This window comes from Vombatus ursinus, unplaced genomic scaffold (assembly GCF_900497805.2).
Source record: "Vombatus ursinus unplaced genomic scaffold, bare-nosed wombat genome assembly UNPS02014791.1, whole genome shotgun sequence".
In the NCBI taxonomy this organism is placed as follows: Eukaryota; Metazoa; Chordata; class Mammalia; order Diprotodontia; family Vombatidae; genus Vombatus; species Vombatus ursinus.
This window is the reverse complement of record NW_020954569.1, coordinates 10,926,554-10,944,674: the sequence shown is the minus strand read 5'-3', so window position 1 is coordinate 10,944,674 and position 18,121 is coordinate 10,926,554. Positions and strand designations below refer to the sequence as shown.

The 18,121-nt window shown below is 35.2% G+C and overlaps 1 pseudogene; it reads right to left on the bottom strand.

Annotated features, from left to right (window-relative positions):
• Positions 1 to 334: 334 nt before the first annotated feature.
• Positions 335 to 810, bottom strand: LOC114047833 (annotated as a pseudogene).
• Positions 811 to 18,121: the final 17,311 nt, after the last annotated feature.

The following is an 18,121-nucleotide window of genomic DNA, read 5'->3' as shown; positions in this document are numbered from 1 at the left end:
GAAATACTACCTGGTTGCTGTGCTTGTTTAGTAAATTTTTTTAATGAAATAAAGCTGAATTTGGCATACTGTGATATATAGCTGCACTGTAATGTCTTAGTAAAATTTTCTTTGATACTCTCCAGTTTCATCATATTATATATATATATATATATGCTATGTTAATCTTAATTGAGAATGTGTATTACATCATCTAATAATTAATCTATAGCTTACATGAATCAGTGTACTGTAGAAACTTATGACAATGCCAGTAAGTCAAAAGTTACTACACAAAAATCTTTATACATGAGTAATTTAATCTCTTTACATTGTAGAAACATTTGAGTACGCGCTACATCTTCTATATCATCACTTGAAATTTACATGTTGGCCTTGCTGACACTTCAGCTGTCACAATACTTTTTATCCCCAATGTGATAAGCCACCTTTAATTAAGCCACATATAAATGCTAAATACTTAGGAGCATGATCTAAAAACTGTTTTCCTACCAGCAGCTAAGTCAGGAGTCGAAATTTGTAGTCCTGAAGCACGTAGATGCCCTGATGATTTGTCCTTAGATTATCAATTTGTTTCTTGAAAACAGTGGTCCAGTAATCTTTGCAAATGAACTTCATGATACCTAATTCATCCTTGAACCTTGTGGTGTCCTTTGTAAGCCTTTCTATTAATCCTTGTCCTGCTCTAAAACCCATGTTCTCCAACTTAGTAATGCATCATCCATTTTCCACGTCCCCCTGATCCATGGACTTGTAGATGCTGGTCACCATCTCGTTATAGAGAAGCAAGAACAGCTCCTGGTCTGCCATTTTCAACTACTTCTCTCAGGCTCCAGGGACCCCAGAAGGGCAGAGGTCAGGGCCCATGCACAGCCAACAGCATGGTGGATGAAGCTGCCTCTGGGGCTGCTGCCTCTGGGCCGCCATCACGTCCCACTGAGCCAGAGCCTGGGCAGTTGGGGAGATGGGGGCTTCACCGGGTCTTCAAAGGCCCTGCATTAGGCTGGGAAGCCCACATGCAGTTGCTGCCACTATCTGAAGCACAGGAGAAAGGACCCAGACTGAAGCCCTGCTGGCTGGCCAATAATTTTTAAATTGTCTCTCCTGGTCAGTTTTCCATTTTCCAGGTCAGTTGTTTTTCCAATGAGATATTTCACATTGTTTTCTATTTTTTCATTCTTTTGAATTTGTTTTACAATGTATTGATTTCTCATAAGGTCCCTAGCTTCCAATTGCTCCATTCCAATGTTTAAAGAAGTATTTTCTTCAGTAACCTTTTGGACTTTGTTTTCCACTTGGCCAATCTTGCTTTTGAAGGCATTCTTCAACTTATTGGCTTTTTGGACTTCTTTTGCCATTTGGGTTAGGCTATTGTTTAAAGTGTTATTTTTCTCAGTATTTTTTTGGGTCTCCTTTAGCAAGGTGTTTACTTGTTTTTCATGATTCTTTTGCATCACTCTCATATCTCTTCCCAGTCTTTCCTCTACTTCTCTTACTTGCTTCTCAAAATCCTTTTTGAGGTCTTCCATGGCCTGGAACCAATTCATATTTTTCTTGGAGGCTTTGGATGTAGGAGATTTGACTTTGTTGTCTTCTTCCAATTGTATGTTTTGATCTTCTTTGTCATCAAAGTAAAATTCTATGGTCCAACTTTTTTGCAAAGTTTGCTCACAATCCCAGCCAATTACTTGAGTTATAAACTCTTTGTTAAGGTTGGGTTTTGCTTCCAGTGTGGAGAATATACTGTCCCAAGCTTCATGAGTTTTGTACAGCTGTTTTCAGAGATATTTCTAGGGACCTGTAAATTTTCAGTTCTTCCAAGGTGGTATGATAAGGGACAAGATGTTTACTCCTTTCCTGGCCTATACTGTGGTATATGAGTGACCACAAGCACTCTTTTCTGCCTTAGAACTGTGAGGAGGATTTCTTCTCCACCACCACTATGAGCTCCACCATTCCAGCACTCTTCCTCACCCTAGGATCGCCACCCAGAATTGTGACCTAGTTCTTCAAAGTTTTCTTTGGCATTCATGGGTTAAGTCTGGGAACCACCTCACCTCTCCATGATTCAGTCCTCTGAGTCCTGTTCCAGGTTCACTGAGGCCTGTTTTGCCTGCCTGCCCATGCCGAATTGTGTTCCTTTCCCCTCCCTGCACAATAGACCTTTCCAAAAAACCATCCAGGCTGTCATGGTCAGGAAATTTGTTTCACTCTATCTTTTTGTGGGTTTTGCTGCCTTATAATTTGTTTAGAGCCCTTTTTTACAGGTATTTGGAGTCATTTGGGGAAGAGTTCAAGCAAGTCACTGCTTTTACTCCCCCATCTTGGCTCCACCCCTCCAAACATTTTCTTACTCTATTATATATCTCTCATTTTTACCATTCATAAATGAGTTCAGTTATTTAATTTTGTTAAAATATCAGATTAAAATGACTTTTTGACATACGCTTATAAACAATTTATAACTTTGTGTCATTACCTGAAGCTTAGAAATGTAAAATAACTTACCTACAGTAACAAAACTAGTAAGGATCAATGAAAGTTTATGAGTCACATTTTTTTCCAAATTCCTCAGGCAGCAGTCTATCTGTTATACCAGAGTGTATCTCAAAAAAATTTAAATATGGGTAAACAATGTACAAGAAATATCACTTTAAAAATTTCATTCATATTTTAGAAAGTCTTACAACAGAACTGATGGTGTCATGATTTTCTTAATTTTTATTACCTAATACCAGAATAATTGATTTGTTTCCACTTACTCAATTTTACACATGAAATAAGTATTACTCAAAATATTCTTATGCTAAATACTAAGTTTAAAAATGCCATGAAATTTTAAAGAAAATGTGTATTTTTAAATTTAGAAGTAAATTAAGTTAGTCATTAAAAGCACTAGAATTGCAGTGTGCAGATGCCAAAAATCCAAAGGACTCCTAAATAATGTCTGCCCTCAAGAATGACAGATTTACCCATAACTGTTACTATAAGTTATAGGACTGCTAAGCTCAGCATTAACATCCCTTTATGTTTCATTATTACCTCTCACTCTAGAGAAGCTGTAATTAGACAGTTGTGTGAAACATGGCCCTCTTCCATTCTGTTTAGGTTTGAAAAATACCAACTTAAACATGAAAGATCAAAGTGAAAATTACTCTTTCATTTTTCCTTAACAGATATGTCTTATGTTGAATTAATAAGGTAAATTGTACAAATATCACACAAATATAGAGTTTTTTTTTAAATTTGAGGTCAGTAACATCGTATAAAGTGTACTATCATTTTGAAAAGGTAAGATTAATACAACAAATTTGGATCTTAAGTTATTTCCTCCCATTACTCATTTGCCACTTTTCTGACTGCTATAGCTCCACCACCTCCAGCCCTAACATTCCTCCTACACACACACGCGTGCGCACACACACACACACACACACACACACTAAATGAAAGGAATGCTACTAAAATTACTGAATTTTAGAGTTTGAAGGGATTTCAGAGGCCATCCCATAACTAGAAAATATCACCTCTATAATATACCTGATAAGCAAAAGTGGGTTGATAAATGTCTAACAATTATTTTTCCAAAGGGGGAAAATGTTAGCAGGACACAATTTCAGTTTCATCTAGAGTATTAAGATTTTATTCAATTTCTTAAGTATAGATAATGAACTCAGCAATAAAGCAAGCCATTATTTGTAGTATTTGCTGATTTCTGAGGTGTAAATGCTTACAACTAAACATTTCAGGATTGACTCTTATAAGTCAGTTCAAGATGGCTCTAGCAAATCCCTACTAATCAACATTTAGTCTCTATTTTTAAGCCTCTAGTAAAAGGGAAACATGTATTCCCAAGAAATCTCATTCCACTTTTGGATTCCTTTAATTGTAAGGAAATACAATGATCTGTAACTTCTACCCCTTGCTCCTAGTTCTACCTTCTAGAAAAAAAAAACTAATTCTTTTCTCGTATTAAAGTATTTCAGATATTTAAAGAGATATATTATGTCATCTCTGTCTCTTTTTCAAATTACTTCTTTGTAGTTACTTCACTATATCCTCATATGGTATGATCTCTGGTTTAATGACTATACTGGTAGCCTTCTCTGAATGTTAAAATGTGGTACTATGAATTGAATACAATCACACAGATATTGTATGGTCTAAGCAGAAGAACAGATAACTTTTTCTTTTTTCTTTTTTTTTAGATGCAACGCAAATATCATATTTTGCTGGAAGCTTTATCTTGCCCCTCCCCCAGTCCCACCCTCACTGTTAGTTTATTTCTTCTTAGGTTATCTTTTTTAAAATTTATTTTTAGTTTTCAACATTCACTTCCACAAGATTTTGAGTTTGAAATTTTCACCCCATCTCACCCCTCTCCCCACCCCAAGATGGCATGCATTCTGAATACCCCTACCCCTAGTCTGCTTTCCATTCTATTTGTTCTCCCCTTCTCTTATCCCCTTCCCCTTCTATTTTCCTGTAGGGCAGGATAGATTTCTATAACCCATTTCCTGTATTTCTTATTTCCCAGTTGCATGTGAAAACATTTTTTTTACACATGTGTTTTTAAAACTTTGAGTTCCAAATTTTCTCCCTTCCTCCCTCCCCACCCACCCTCATTGAAAAGGCAAGCAACTCAATATAGGTTATACATGTGCAGTTATGCAAAACACATCCGCAGTAGACATGCTGTGAAAAACTAACTCTATTTCCCTCAATCCTATCCTGCCCCCCCATTTATTCTATTCTTTCTTTTGATCCTGTCCCTCCTCAGAATTATTTGGTTCTGATTACCCCCTTTCCCAATCTGCCCTCCTCTCTATCATCCCCCTACTCTCTTGTCCCCTACCCATTCTATTTTCCTGTAGGGTAAGACAGATTTCCATACCCAACTGAGTGTGTGTGTTATTCCCTTCTTAAGTCAAATCCTATGAGAGCAAGATTCACTCATTCCTTCTCACCTTCCACTGTTTCCTCTCCACTGTAAGAGCCTTTTCTTTTCTGTTGTTTTTTTGTGAGATAATTTATCCCATTATACCTCTCCCTTTCTCCTTCTCCTAGTATAATCCTCTCTCACCCCTTAATTTTATTCTCCAGATAAGACCCCTTCATATTCAATTCACCCTGTGCCCTCTATCTATCCATCCATCTATCTATCTATCTATCTATCTACCTATCTATCTATCTATCTATCTATCTATCTATCTATCTATCTATCTCTCCATCTATCTACCTATACATATATATGTGTATATATATATATATATATATACACATACATACATATAATTTTTTCCCTCCAACTACCCTAATACTGACAAAGGTCTCATGAGTTATAAATATCATCTTTCCATGCAGGAATGTAAACAGTTCAACCTTAATAAGTCTCTTATTATTTCTATTTCCTGTTTACCTCTTCATGTTCCACTTGAGTCTTGTATTGGAAAGTCAAATTTTTTATTCAGTTCTGCTCTTTTCATCAAGAATGCTTGAAAGTCCTCTATTTCACTGAATGAACATTTTTTCCCCTGAAGAATTATACTCAGTTTTGCTGGGTAGGTGATTCTTGGTTGTAATCCTATCTCCCTTGCCCTCCGGAATATTATATTCCATGCCTTGCAATCCCTTAGTGTAGAAGCTGCTAAATCTTGTGTTATCCTGACTGTGTTTCCACAATACTTGAATTGTTTCTTTCTAGATGCTTGTAATATTTTCTCCTTGACCTGAGAACTCTGAAATTTGACCACGATATTCCTAAGAGTTTTCCTTTGGGGATGTCTTTCAGGAGGAGATTGGTGGATTCTTTCAATTTCTATTTTTCCCTCTGGTTCTAAAATATCAGGGTGGTTTTCCTTGATAATTTCTTGAAAGATGATGTCTAGGCTCTTTTTTTGATCTTGGTTATCAGATAGTCCAATGATTTTTAAATTCTATCTTCTGGATCTATTTTCCAGGTCAGTTGTTTTTCCAGTAAGATATTTCACATTGTTTTCTAATTTTTTTTGATTTTTTTACAGTGTCTTGATTTCTCATAAAGTCATTAGCTTCCAATTGCTCTATTCTAATTTTTAAGGAAGTATTTTCTTCAGCAAGCTTTTGCACTTCCTTTTCCATTTGGCCAATTCTGCTTTTTAGGGCATTCTTCTCCTCATTGGCTTTTTGGACCTCTTTTGCCATTTGGGTTAGGATTTTTTTGGGTCTCCTTTAGCAAGCTATTGGCTTGTTTTTCATGATTTTCTTGCATCACTCTCAGTTTTTTCCTCTACTTCTCTTACTTGCTTCTCAAAATCCTTTTTGAGCTCTTCCAAGGCCTCGGACCGATTCATATTTCTCTTGGAAGTTTTGGATGTAGGAGCTCTGACTTTGTTTTCTTCTTCTGGTTGTATGTTTTGATCTTCTTTGTCACCAATGTAAGATAATATAGTCTGACTCTTTTTGCATGGCTTGCTCATGATCCCAAATAATTACTTGAGTTTTAAACTCTTTGCTAAGGTAAAAGTCTGCTTCCAGTGTGGAGAATGTACTGTCCCAAGCTTCGTGGGTTTGTACAGCTGTTTTCAGAGATACTTCTAGGGACCTGAAAAGTGTCAGTTCTTCCAAGGTACTATAATAAGGGGTGAGGTGTTTCCTCTTCACCACCACAACAAACTCCGCCACATCAGTGCTCCTCCTCACCCCAGGACCGCCCCTCAGAACTGTGACCCAGATCCAAGCATGTGCAAAGCAAAAGATTCCTGCCTCAGCACTGGCAAAATGGTCCTTGCAATCCCCCTCTGATCAACCACTCGATTCCCCCTCAGTCTGTGAACCAGAAGCTCAGGAGGCAGCCGCTGCTCTGGGGATGGCTGAGAACTAGGTTCTTTTCTCACCACAGTCACAGACTTTTCCCACTGACCCTCTAAGTTGCCTTTGGCATTTGTGGGTTGAGAAGTCTGGAAACTGCCAGATCTGCCCACGATTCAGTCCTCTGAGGTCTGCTCCAGGATCGTTGTGGCATGCGCACTCATGCCAAACTGCGTTCCTCTCCCCTCCCGGTGTGATATACCTTTCTGATCAGCCATCCAAGTTGTCTTTGCCTGGAAATTTGTTTTATTCTTTTTTTTTGTTGTTTCTGCTGCTTTAGAATTTGTTTAGAGCCATTTTTTATAGGTATTTGGAGGGGTTTGAGGGAGAGCTCAAGCAACTCACTGCTTTCCCTCCGCCTTCTTGGCTCCTCCCCCCAACAGATAACTTTTGATTCCTCTATACTGAACTTTATATTTCTTAACATATAGCCTAATGGAACATTACCTTTTGGAAATCATTTCAGACCATTGAAATAATAAGATACTTTTTACATGAGTGGTTTCTTCCAATATACCTATACTTCCAAGGTTGCTCTTTTTTTAACCTATGTTAAATTGTGCAATTATCCTTCTTTGACTTCATATTATTAGATTGTATCCTTCAGTCAAATCTATTAAAATCTTGCTTTGCATGCCAGCTGTCATCCAATGTGGTAACTATATTTTTTTATCTATGTGATATTTGCCAATTTGACAAACCTGTTGTTAATCCAAGTTATTGATAAAAATGTCAACAGGCTCTGGTCTAATGACATATATATGTCATTAGAGACCTTGTGACATATTCACAACAGATCCATTAATTAATGTAGTTTGAGTATAGTCATTCAACCAATTCCATATCTATCTAATGTCACCATCATCTAGGTTGCAACTCTTCTTTTGGTCTACAAGCAGGTCATAAATGACTTTGCTAAGTTCTTTACTAAAATCTAGATAAAATACACAAATCATTATTCATGCCTTTAAATATCTGTATCTTTTACTCCTAATTCAACTTTTTATTTTTCTTTGCCTAAATCATTTTAATCTTGAGAACTTCTCAACATTGCACCTGGAATTTTGGATTGAATCTTATGGATTCTGTTTCTAAAACTTTTGTGTATGCAAGATTTTAAAACTGATTGTTTAAGTGAAAGAGGGTGGCAGAAGTGTGAGTGTGGAGATGATTTTGAGGTTATCTAGGAGAAAGAGTACGCTTAGAGGAAAATATTATATGTTCTATTTTGGACATGTTGAATTTGAGGTGCTTGTGGAATATCAGGTGAAGATGCCAAGCAGTAAGTAGAGATGCATTTCTCCATCTTTTTCAATTTCTTTTTTGGGACAGAAGATAATTTACTTTTTTTGACTAGGAGTCACCTCTAATCAACAGAAATACAAATAAAACATATTTTCTGAATGTTACTTCAAAATTGTCTTTTCCTTTCAGATTTCAATGAACTTAAATCATTAATAGTTCTGTGTTTTGGTATGATGACTAACTACATTTTGTCTTTTATTTTGCAATTTATTTATTTATTTTCAGTTTTTAACATTCATTTCTATAAGATTTTCCATTCAAATTTTCTCACCCTCTCTCTTCTCACCCTTCCCCAAGATGGCATGCAATCTGATAGAGGCTGTAGATACATTCATGTGAAACATATTTCTACATTAGCCATGTTGTAAAGAAGAATTAGAATCAAAAGGGAAAAAAAACAGGAGAAGGAAGGAACAAACAAAAAAAAAATTAGTATGCCTTGATCTGCATTCAGACTAAGTTCTTTCTCTGAGTGAGGATAGCATTTTCCATCACTAGGCATTTGGAATTTTCATTGCTGACATCCTTCCACTGTTGATAAGAGCTAAGTCTAACACAACTGATCATGATACAATGTTGCTGTTACTGAGTACAATGTCCTCCTTTTTCTGCTAACTTGTCTCAGCATAAGTTCATGTAAGACTTTCCAGGTTTTTCTGAAGTCCACCTACTCATCATTTCTTGCAGTACAATAATATTCCATTACATTCATATACCACAACTTGTTCAGTCATTCCTCAATTGATGGACATCCCTTCAATTTGCAATTCTGGGTCACCACAAAAAGACATGCTATATTTTTGGACATGTAGGTTCTTTTTTCAATTTTTTTGTGATCTCTTTGAGATAGGGATATAGAAGTGGAATTGCTTGGTGAAAGAGTATGCACAGTTTGGTCAGATTTCTAAATCGTTCTCCAGAATGGTTTGATCAGTTGACAACTCCATGAACAATGCATTAGTGTTTCCATTTCCCCACATTTACTCCAACATTTATCATTTTCTTGTTTTGTTATGTTAACCATTCTGATAGGTGTGATGTGGTACCTCAGAGTTGTTTTGATTTGTATTTCTCTAATCAATAGTGATTTAGAGCATTTTATCATACTGCTATAGATAGTTTTAATTTCTTCACCTGAAAACTGCCTGTTCCTATCCTTTGACTATTTATCAATTAGAGAATGACTTGCATTCTGATAAATTTGGCTCAGTTCTCTACATATTTTAGAGATCAAGTCTTTATATGGACACTGGCTGTAAAAATCATTTCCCAGCTTTCTGTTTCCCTTCTAGCATTGGTTGCATTGACTTTGTTCATGCAGAAACATTTCAATTTAATGTAATCAAAATTATCCGTTTTGCATTTCATAATGTTCTCTATGTCTTGTTTAGTCATAAATTCTTCCATTCTCCATAGATTTAATAGGTAAACTATTCCTTGCTCTCTGAATTTGCATATATTGTAAGCCTTTATATCTAAATCATGTACCCATTTTGACTTTATCTTGATATATTGTGTAAGATGTTGGTCTATGTCTAGTTTCTATCATACTCTTTTCCAATTTTCCCAGCAGTTTTTGTTTAATAGTGAGTTCTTACCCATGAAGCTGGAATCTTTGGGTTTATCAAACAGTAGATTACTCTAGTCATTGACTACTGTGTCTTGCATACCAAACCTATTCCACTGATTCATCACTCTATTTCTTAGCGAATATCAAATAATGTTGTTGATTGCTGCTTTATAATACAGTTTAAGAGGTGGTATGGCTAGGTTATCTTCCCTTACATTTATTTTCATTAATTTCCTTGATATTCTGGAATTTTTGTTCTTCCAAATGAATTTTGTTGTTATTTTTTCTAGCTCTGTTCAATAATTTTTGGTATTTTGATAGGAATGGCACAAAATAAATGAAGCAATTTAGGTAGAATTATCACTTTTATTATATTACCTTGGCCTACTCATGAGCAACTGATATTTTTCCATGTATTTATATCTGTCTTTGTATGAAAAATGTTTTGTAATTGTGCCCATATGGTTCCTGGATTTGTCTTGGCAAGTAGACTTCCAAATAGTTTATGATATATAGTAACTTTAAATGGAATTTCTTTTTCTATCTCTTGCTGTTGGACTTTGTTAGTGATCTATAGAAATAGCAATGATTTATGTGGGCTTATTTTATATTCTGCAATTTTGCTAAAATTGTTTATTGTTTCAAGTGGTCTTTAGTTGATTTCCTAGGATTCTCTAAGTATACCATCATATCATCTGCAAAGAGTGATAGCTTTGTTCCTTCTTTGCTTATTCTAATTCTTTCAATTTCTTTTTCCCCTCTTATTGCTAAAGTTAACATTTCTGGTAACATATTGAATGACAGTTGAGATAATGAACATTCTTGTTTCATCCCTATTCTTATTGGAAATGCTTTTAGTTGATCTCTATTACATATAATGTTTTCTGATGGTTTTAGATAGATGCTACTTAGCATTTTAAGGAAAATGGCATTGATTCTTATACCCTCTAGTGTTTTTTAATTGGAATGGGTGCTGTATTTTGTCAAAAGTATTTTTTCTGCTCTTGTTGGGAAAATTATATGATTTCTGTTAACTTGATATTGATCAGTCAATTAGGCTGATAGTTTTCCTAATATTAAAGCATACCAGCATTCCTGCTATAAATCTCAGCTGCTCATAATGTATTATCCTCATGATAAATTGCTGTAATCTCTTTGTCTATTTTATTTAAAATTTCAGCATCTATATTCATTAGGGAATTAGGTCTATAATATTATTTCTCTGTTTGGGCTCTTCCCATTTTGGGAATTAGCACAATATTTGTATCATCAAAAGAATTTGGTAGGACTCCTTCTTTGTCTATTTTCTCAAATAGTTTATATAGTGTTGGAATTAATTGTTCTTTAAATGTTGAATAGAATTCCCATGTAAATCCATCTGTCCCTGGAAATGTTTTCTTTTGCAGTTCCTTGATGATTTCTTCAATTTCCTCTTCTAAAATCCTTTTTTTAGAGTATTTTATTTCCTTTTCTGTTAATCAAAGAAAATTACATGTTTTGAATATTTACTGATTTCACCAATTGTCAGATTTATTGGCATATAATTGGGCAAAAAGCTCCTAATTATTGTTTTAATTTCCTCTTCATTGACAGTGAATTAACTCTATTCATTTCTGATACTGGTAACTTGTTTTTTTTCTTTGTTTTTTTAAATAAAATCAACCAAATGTTTCTCTATATTATTAATTATTTTTTAACATTACACCAGTTCTTAGTTTTATTTATTAGTTCAATTGTTTTCTTAATTTCTATTTAATTAATCTTTCTTTGATTTTCAGAATTTCTAATTTGGTATTTAATTGGGAATTTTTAATTTATTCTTTTTCTAGTTTTTTTCATTGCAAGCCTAATTCATTGAGCTCTTCTTTCCTGATTTTATTCATAAAACCATCAAGAGATGTAAAATTTCTGCTATAATCTTCTTGGGCTGAATCCCATAAGTTTTGGTTTGTTGTCTCATCATTTTCTTGAATGAAGTTATTGATTGTTAATATGATTTGTTGTTTGACCCACTCATTCTTTATGGTTAAATTATTTGGTTTCCAATTAATTTTTAGTCTATGTTTCCATGGACATTTATTACATGGAATTTTTATTGCATCATGATCTGAAAAAAGCACATTTATTATTTCTGCCTTTTTGCACTGGATTGTGACATTTTTATTCCTTAACACATGGTCAGATTTTGTGTAGCTTTCATGTATAGCTGAGCAAAATGTATATTCCTTTCTATTCTCATTCATTGTTCTCCAGAAGTTTGTCATACCTAACTTTTCTATATTTTTATTCATCTCCTTAACTGCTCTCTTGTTTATTTCATGGTTAGATTTATCCAGTTCCAAGAGGGGGAGATTGAGATGCAGCACTTGTATAATTTTGTTTTATATTTCTTCTTGTACTTCCCTGAACTTCTACAAGAATTTGGATGCTATATTACCTGGTGCATGTTTGTTTAGTAATGCTATTGCTTCATTATCTATGTTACCTTTTAACATGATGTCATTTGTTTCCTTATCTATTTTAGATTTACTTTTGCTTTTTCTTTTATCTGAGATCAGAATGGCTACTCCTGTTTTTTTTTTAATTTAAGCTGAAGTATATTATATTATGCTCCAGTCTTTCACCTTTTCTCTGTGAGTATCCCTCTGCTTCAAATGTGTTTCTTGTAAACAACATATTGTAGGATCATGGTTCTTAATTCACTGTGATATCTGCTTCTGTTTTATGGACTAGTTCATCCCATTCACATTCACAGTTATGATTTCTAACTGTCTTTCTCTCTATCCAATCTTCCCCCCATTTATGATGTTCTCTCTCCTTTCTTCCTTTTCCTCCTCTCAAGAGTTTTGCTTTTGAGCACTGCCACCCTCAGTCTCCCTTCCCTTCTATTAGCCTCCTCATTTCTTTGCTTTTTGCTAGGCAATGGGGTTAAGTGACTTGCGAAGGGTCACACAGCTAGTAAGTGTCAAGTGTCTGAGGCTGGATTTAAACTCAGGTTCTCCTGACTTTAAGACATGAACTCTATCTACTGCACCACCTAGCTGCCCCTTCCCCCTCCTTTTTCTTCCTCATTACCCTTACTACTTCTTCCTTTCCTTTCTCCACCCCTTCACTTTTCTTTCCCCTTTTGCTTCCTACTTCCTTTAGGGTAAGTTAGATTTATATACCTAACTGAATACATTATTCCCTCTTTGAGACAAATTTGATGAGAGTAAGTTTTAAACAATTCTCACCTACCTCCCTTCTTTCCCTCTACTGTAATAGTTTTTTTTTTTACCTTTTCATGTGATATAATTTACCCTTGTCTGCCTCCTCCTATCCTCTTCTCCCAGGAAATCACTTTTCACCACTTAACTAGATATTTTCATCACCACATAAAAGTCAACTTATACCCATGTCCTCTATCTCTGTATGCACCTTTTAAATGTTGTAATAATAATACAGTTCTCAAGAGATAGCAGTGACATTTTCCCTTTTAGGGATCTGAAGAGTTTGCCCTTATTAATAACATGATCTTATTTTTTTATTTCCTGTTTACCTTCTTATGCTTCTCTTGGATCTTGTATTTGAAGATTAAATTTTCTGATGAGCTCTGCTTTTTAATTCAGGAAAATTTCAAAGTCCCCTATTTTGTTGAATGTCCATTTCCTTCTCTAAAAGATTATCCTCAGTTTTGTTGGGCAGTTGATCCTTGGCTGTTATCCAAGCTCCTTTGCTTTAGGGAATATCATGTCCTAGGACCTACTATCCTTTAATATAGAAGCTACCAGTTCTTAAATATCCCTGATTGTGTTTCCATGATGCATAAATTGTTTCTTTCTGGCTGCTTGCAGTATTTTCTCTTTGACCTGATAATTTTGGAATTTGGATACAATATTCCTTGGCATTTTCAATTTGGGATCTCTTTCAGGAGATGATCAGTGGATTCTTTCAACTACTATTTTGCCTTTGGTTCTAGGACATCAGTGTAGTTTTCCTTGATGATTTCCTGAAAGATACTGTCCAGGCTCCTTTTTAATCATGGTTTTCAGTCAGACAAATCATTTTTAAATTGTCTCTCCTGGATTTATTTTCCATGTCAGTTGTTTTACTAATGAGGTATTTACATTTTTTCTTTTTTTTCATTCTTTTATTTTTGTTTGACTCATTCTTGATACCTCATAGAGTCATTTGCTTCCACTTGTCCAACTCTAATTTTTAAGTAACTGTTTTCTTCTATTAGATTTTGTACCTCCTTTTCCATTTGACCAATTCTAATTTTAAATCATTTCCTTTGGTGTACTATTTTTCCCCATTTGACCTACTGTATTTTTTAAGGACTTATTTTCTACAGTCAATCTTTGTCCTTCCTTTTCCAAGCTATCGACTCTTTTGCATACCTCTCATTTCTTTTCCCAATTTTTCTTCTGCCTCTCTTAATTGACTTTTAAAATCCTCCTCATCTCTTCCAAGGAGGCTTTTTGGGCTTGAGACCAGTTCATATTCCTCTTTGAGGTTTTGGTTATGGGTATATTGACAATGTTGTCCTCTTCAGAATTTGTGCCTTGATCTTCCCTGTTCCCATAATTAGAACATATTGTCATCATGTGTTTCTACTTTTTGCTCACAGTGTTTGCCTTTTTCTCCTGATGGATCCCAGGGGTTACTGACCCAAGCTTCTTGTGCTGGGAGCCTGGGACCTGGTCACTGGATTTGTGTGCTGGGGCCTCAGGTCCTGGCAGCTGGAGATTGTAGGAGTCTAGCACTTTACATGGTACTGAGCTCAGGTTAGCAACATGGGAGCTCTCAGGATGGGGATGGGAAGTCTTGCCCCTGGGGGACTCCTGCTCACCCAGGCTTCTTTAAAGCACTCTAATGTTTGGCTGCTGGAGAATGTCTGCCAGCCTGGAGCTGAAGCACCAGGAGATTTGGGTGCTGGAGAAAACAGGTGCACATAGTGGTTTTCTGTCCTGGTGTCTACCGGTTTTCCTGCCTGTCTTGAGGCACTTGAGGGTCCTGGTGTTGGTGCTTGACTGCTCCTCCACATTGTGGCTCAAGCTCTCCTCCTGGTTTGCTGAAGTGAGGCTTCCAGTGGCTTGCTGGAATGCCTCCCCTTCTGCACTGTTCCTCTCCCCCTGAGTGAAAGAGGCCAGCTTTTATGTTGCCTTGGTAGTATTAGAATCTATGAGCTCTGCTGTCTATGAAAATAATGATCAATGGAAAGGACTTTGGAAAGATGTCAGAGTAGATTAGAAAATTTCAAGCTCTACAGATTTTTCCCACAAACAAGAAAAAAATAGTGCCTCAGGGTGAATGTAGAGTGTTAAAAATAAACAAGAGGTGGGGTAGAACAGTGGTCCTCCTGGGACAACCAGAGAAGATCTGAAGAAACATTGAAGAATGTAGCCTTGGCCCCTGTAAACTGTAAACACTGCCAGGTTAGTTTCAATGAAACAGCAAGCTTCAAGTCCTGGGGTTAGCTGGGTTTGGAGGTAGCCTTGGCCCCAGACATAGGAATTTTCACTTCCAGGAAAGTGTGGGGAGTTGGGTGTCTGAGTGGGCAGAGAATGAGGGAACTTCTGGTGATACAGGATGCCAGGGCCAGCTGTGCTATGGCCATGGGTAAGAAGGAACGTGCAAATACCCAGTGTGAACAGAAACAGTAGGGCAGATGCCACTGGCTGTGGACACTTTTAGAAGGGCAAAGTTCTTGGTTTTCAGTTTGAGGCCAGAGGGGAGAACTGAAGGAGGATATGAAGCCAGAGGCAGCATCCCTCATAACCCAGAATTAGAAGGGATTAAAATAATAAGCTGCTACTAATAAGAAAATTATAAACAGACAAAGGAGAAAGAATTCAACCATAGATAGTTACTATGGGAATAGAGAAGACCAGGTTCATCTTCAGAGGAGGAAACTGAAGTAAAAAAAAAAGAAAAAAAGCCTGTCCTACCCTAAAGAGTAATGCCAAATGGTCACCTGTCCATAATTCATAGAACTTTAAAAAGATATGAAAAATCAAATGAGAGTTATTGAGGAAAAAAAAAAACAAGAACAATCCAAGAAAGAAAATGAGATAATGAAAAGAAAGTTAAGCAACTGAAAAACAAGGTGCAGAATCTTAAGGAAGAAAACAACTCTTTGAAAATTAGAATTGACAAAAGAAAGCCAACAAAGTTATAAGACCAAGAAATGGTAAAACAAAGTATAAAGACTGAAAAAAATAGAAAAGAATGTTAAACATCTCATAAGAAAAACAACTGACCTGGAGAACAGATCAAGAAGAAAACATCAGGAGAATCAGACTGCCAGAAAGCTATGATAAAAAAAAGTTAACCTTGCTACAATAATATATGAAATAATTAAAGAAAATTGTCCTGAAGTGTTAGAACAAGAGGGGAAAGTAGAAATAGGAAAAAATCCACTGATCAACACCTGAAAGTGATTCTATGAAGAAAACCTAAAGGAATATCATAGTCAAATTCTGAAACCCCCACCTGAAGGAGAAATATTACAAACAACAAGGAAAAATAAACAATTCAAATATGGTGGTGCCACAATTAGAATCACACAAGACCTAGCATCAGTGACACTAAAATACCACAGGTCTCGGAAGACTATATATCAAAGAAAAAAAGAACTAAGATTGCAGCCAAAAATATAATAACCAGCAAAGGTAATCATAAACCTGAATGAAAAAAAGACATTAAATGAATTGACAGACTTTCAGGATTATATTGCAAAAAAAAAAAAAAATCCCTGAACTTAATGGAAAGGTAAAAAGAGTAATTATCTTATACAAATGAAGTGTGAGAGGAAGAATTCACACAGAGGAATTAGATGGGGGAGGTAGATCTGGGATCCTACTTTCATCAGGAATAGGTTAAAGAGGAAACTCTGTGTGTGTGTGTGTGTGTGTGTGTGTGTGTATGTATGTATTTATGTATATGCATAAGTACGTACACATGTACATATGTATGTATATGTATGTGTGTGTCTTCTAAATTCAGAAAGAAATAAAAGGCTAAGGAGATAAGAAGTGGAGAGGGGATATGAGAAGGAATTTTACAAAGAGCCCTATTCATATCAGATCTGGGTTAAAGAGAGAAAAATATACACATTTTGAAGGTAATAAAAGTCTTCTAAATTTATAAAGAAATAAGAGAGTTAGGGAGTGGGATGGGGAGTATAGAATGGTATGTAGATTATTGGGAATAGAATAAAAATGGAATAACATATATTTGGAAGACTGTAAAAGTCTTCTGAATTTAGATATAGAGAAGAGGGTAAGGGGAAAGGTGGGGGAGATGATAAGGGAGGGATCTTGGGGGAGTAGGTTAAGTTATAGGAGGGTAAGGTAGGGGGTAGAAATAAAGTAGAGGAGTCAGGAAATAAGAGATACACACAAACAAAAGAAAGATCAGGAGTAGAATTTATTAGGGAAACAACAGGGATAGTAATCATAATCTCAGACAAAGTTAAAGTTAAAATAAATAAAAAATTAAAGCTAAAATAAATCAAAAAGAAAAATAGGGAAACTGCACTATATGTTAGCCATATTAATCAATATTGTTTTAGACTATTTAAAATAAATAGACAGTATAAGTTTGGAATATTGCTGTGATATAGAAAATGATGAGTTGGTGGACTTAGAAAAACATGGAAAGACTAGGACTTAAGAAGAAAGGTGTTATTCTCCTTTAGAGAAACACAGGACAAAGAACTGTAGTATGGCACTACATAGATGCATATGAAGGTATATGTCGATATATGAGTATGATTATAGATCTCTAAGTATATGTATATGTGTATGTATGTGCATATCTGCACTTAATTTAAACTTCTTTGAGGTATGGGAAGGATAGGGGCAAATAACAAATTCAAAAGTGCACAGCAGAGAACAAAAGAAAACTCACAAGGACACACACCCACACAAAAGATGAACAGTTCTGAACACTAAGCAAAGTATTTATTATATGAGCTTTCTTGAAATGGAAATTTATTGCTTTATATTTTGAATCCTCTTTTACATTCTACTGTGCATATGACAAAGTTTTTTTTTCTTTTCTTATTGTGTATTTAAGTTTTAGTATTTCGATTTGTAATATGTTTATTTTTTCTTTTCTTATTGTGTATATGTTTTATAGTTTAAGTTTAAAATAACAGAACATAAAAGAAAAGTATGATACAATTATTATACATTTATATTCACTTCTAAAAGTTATTTATAAAATGCATAAATTAGATTATTATAAAATAATAGGAAGTGATAAGCTTGCAGAATGTCCTCTTCTTTATCCAAATACCCCATATTCAATATTATGTTAAAATACACTTTATGTTCTCAAAAGTAAAACATATTGTTCTTCTTTTCCATTCTGGTTATAACTCATTGTTCTTTCAGTGTCTGTCCAAGATGT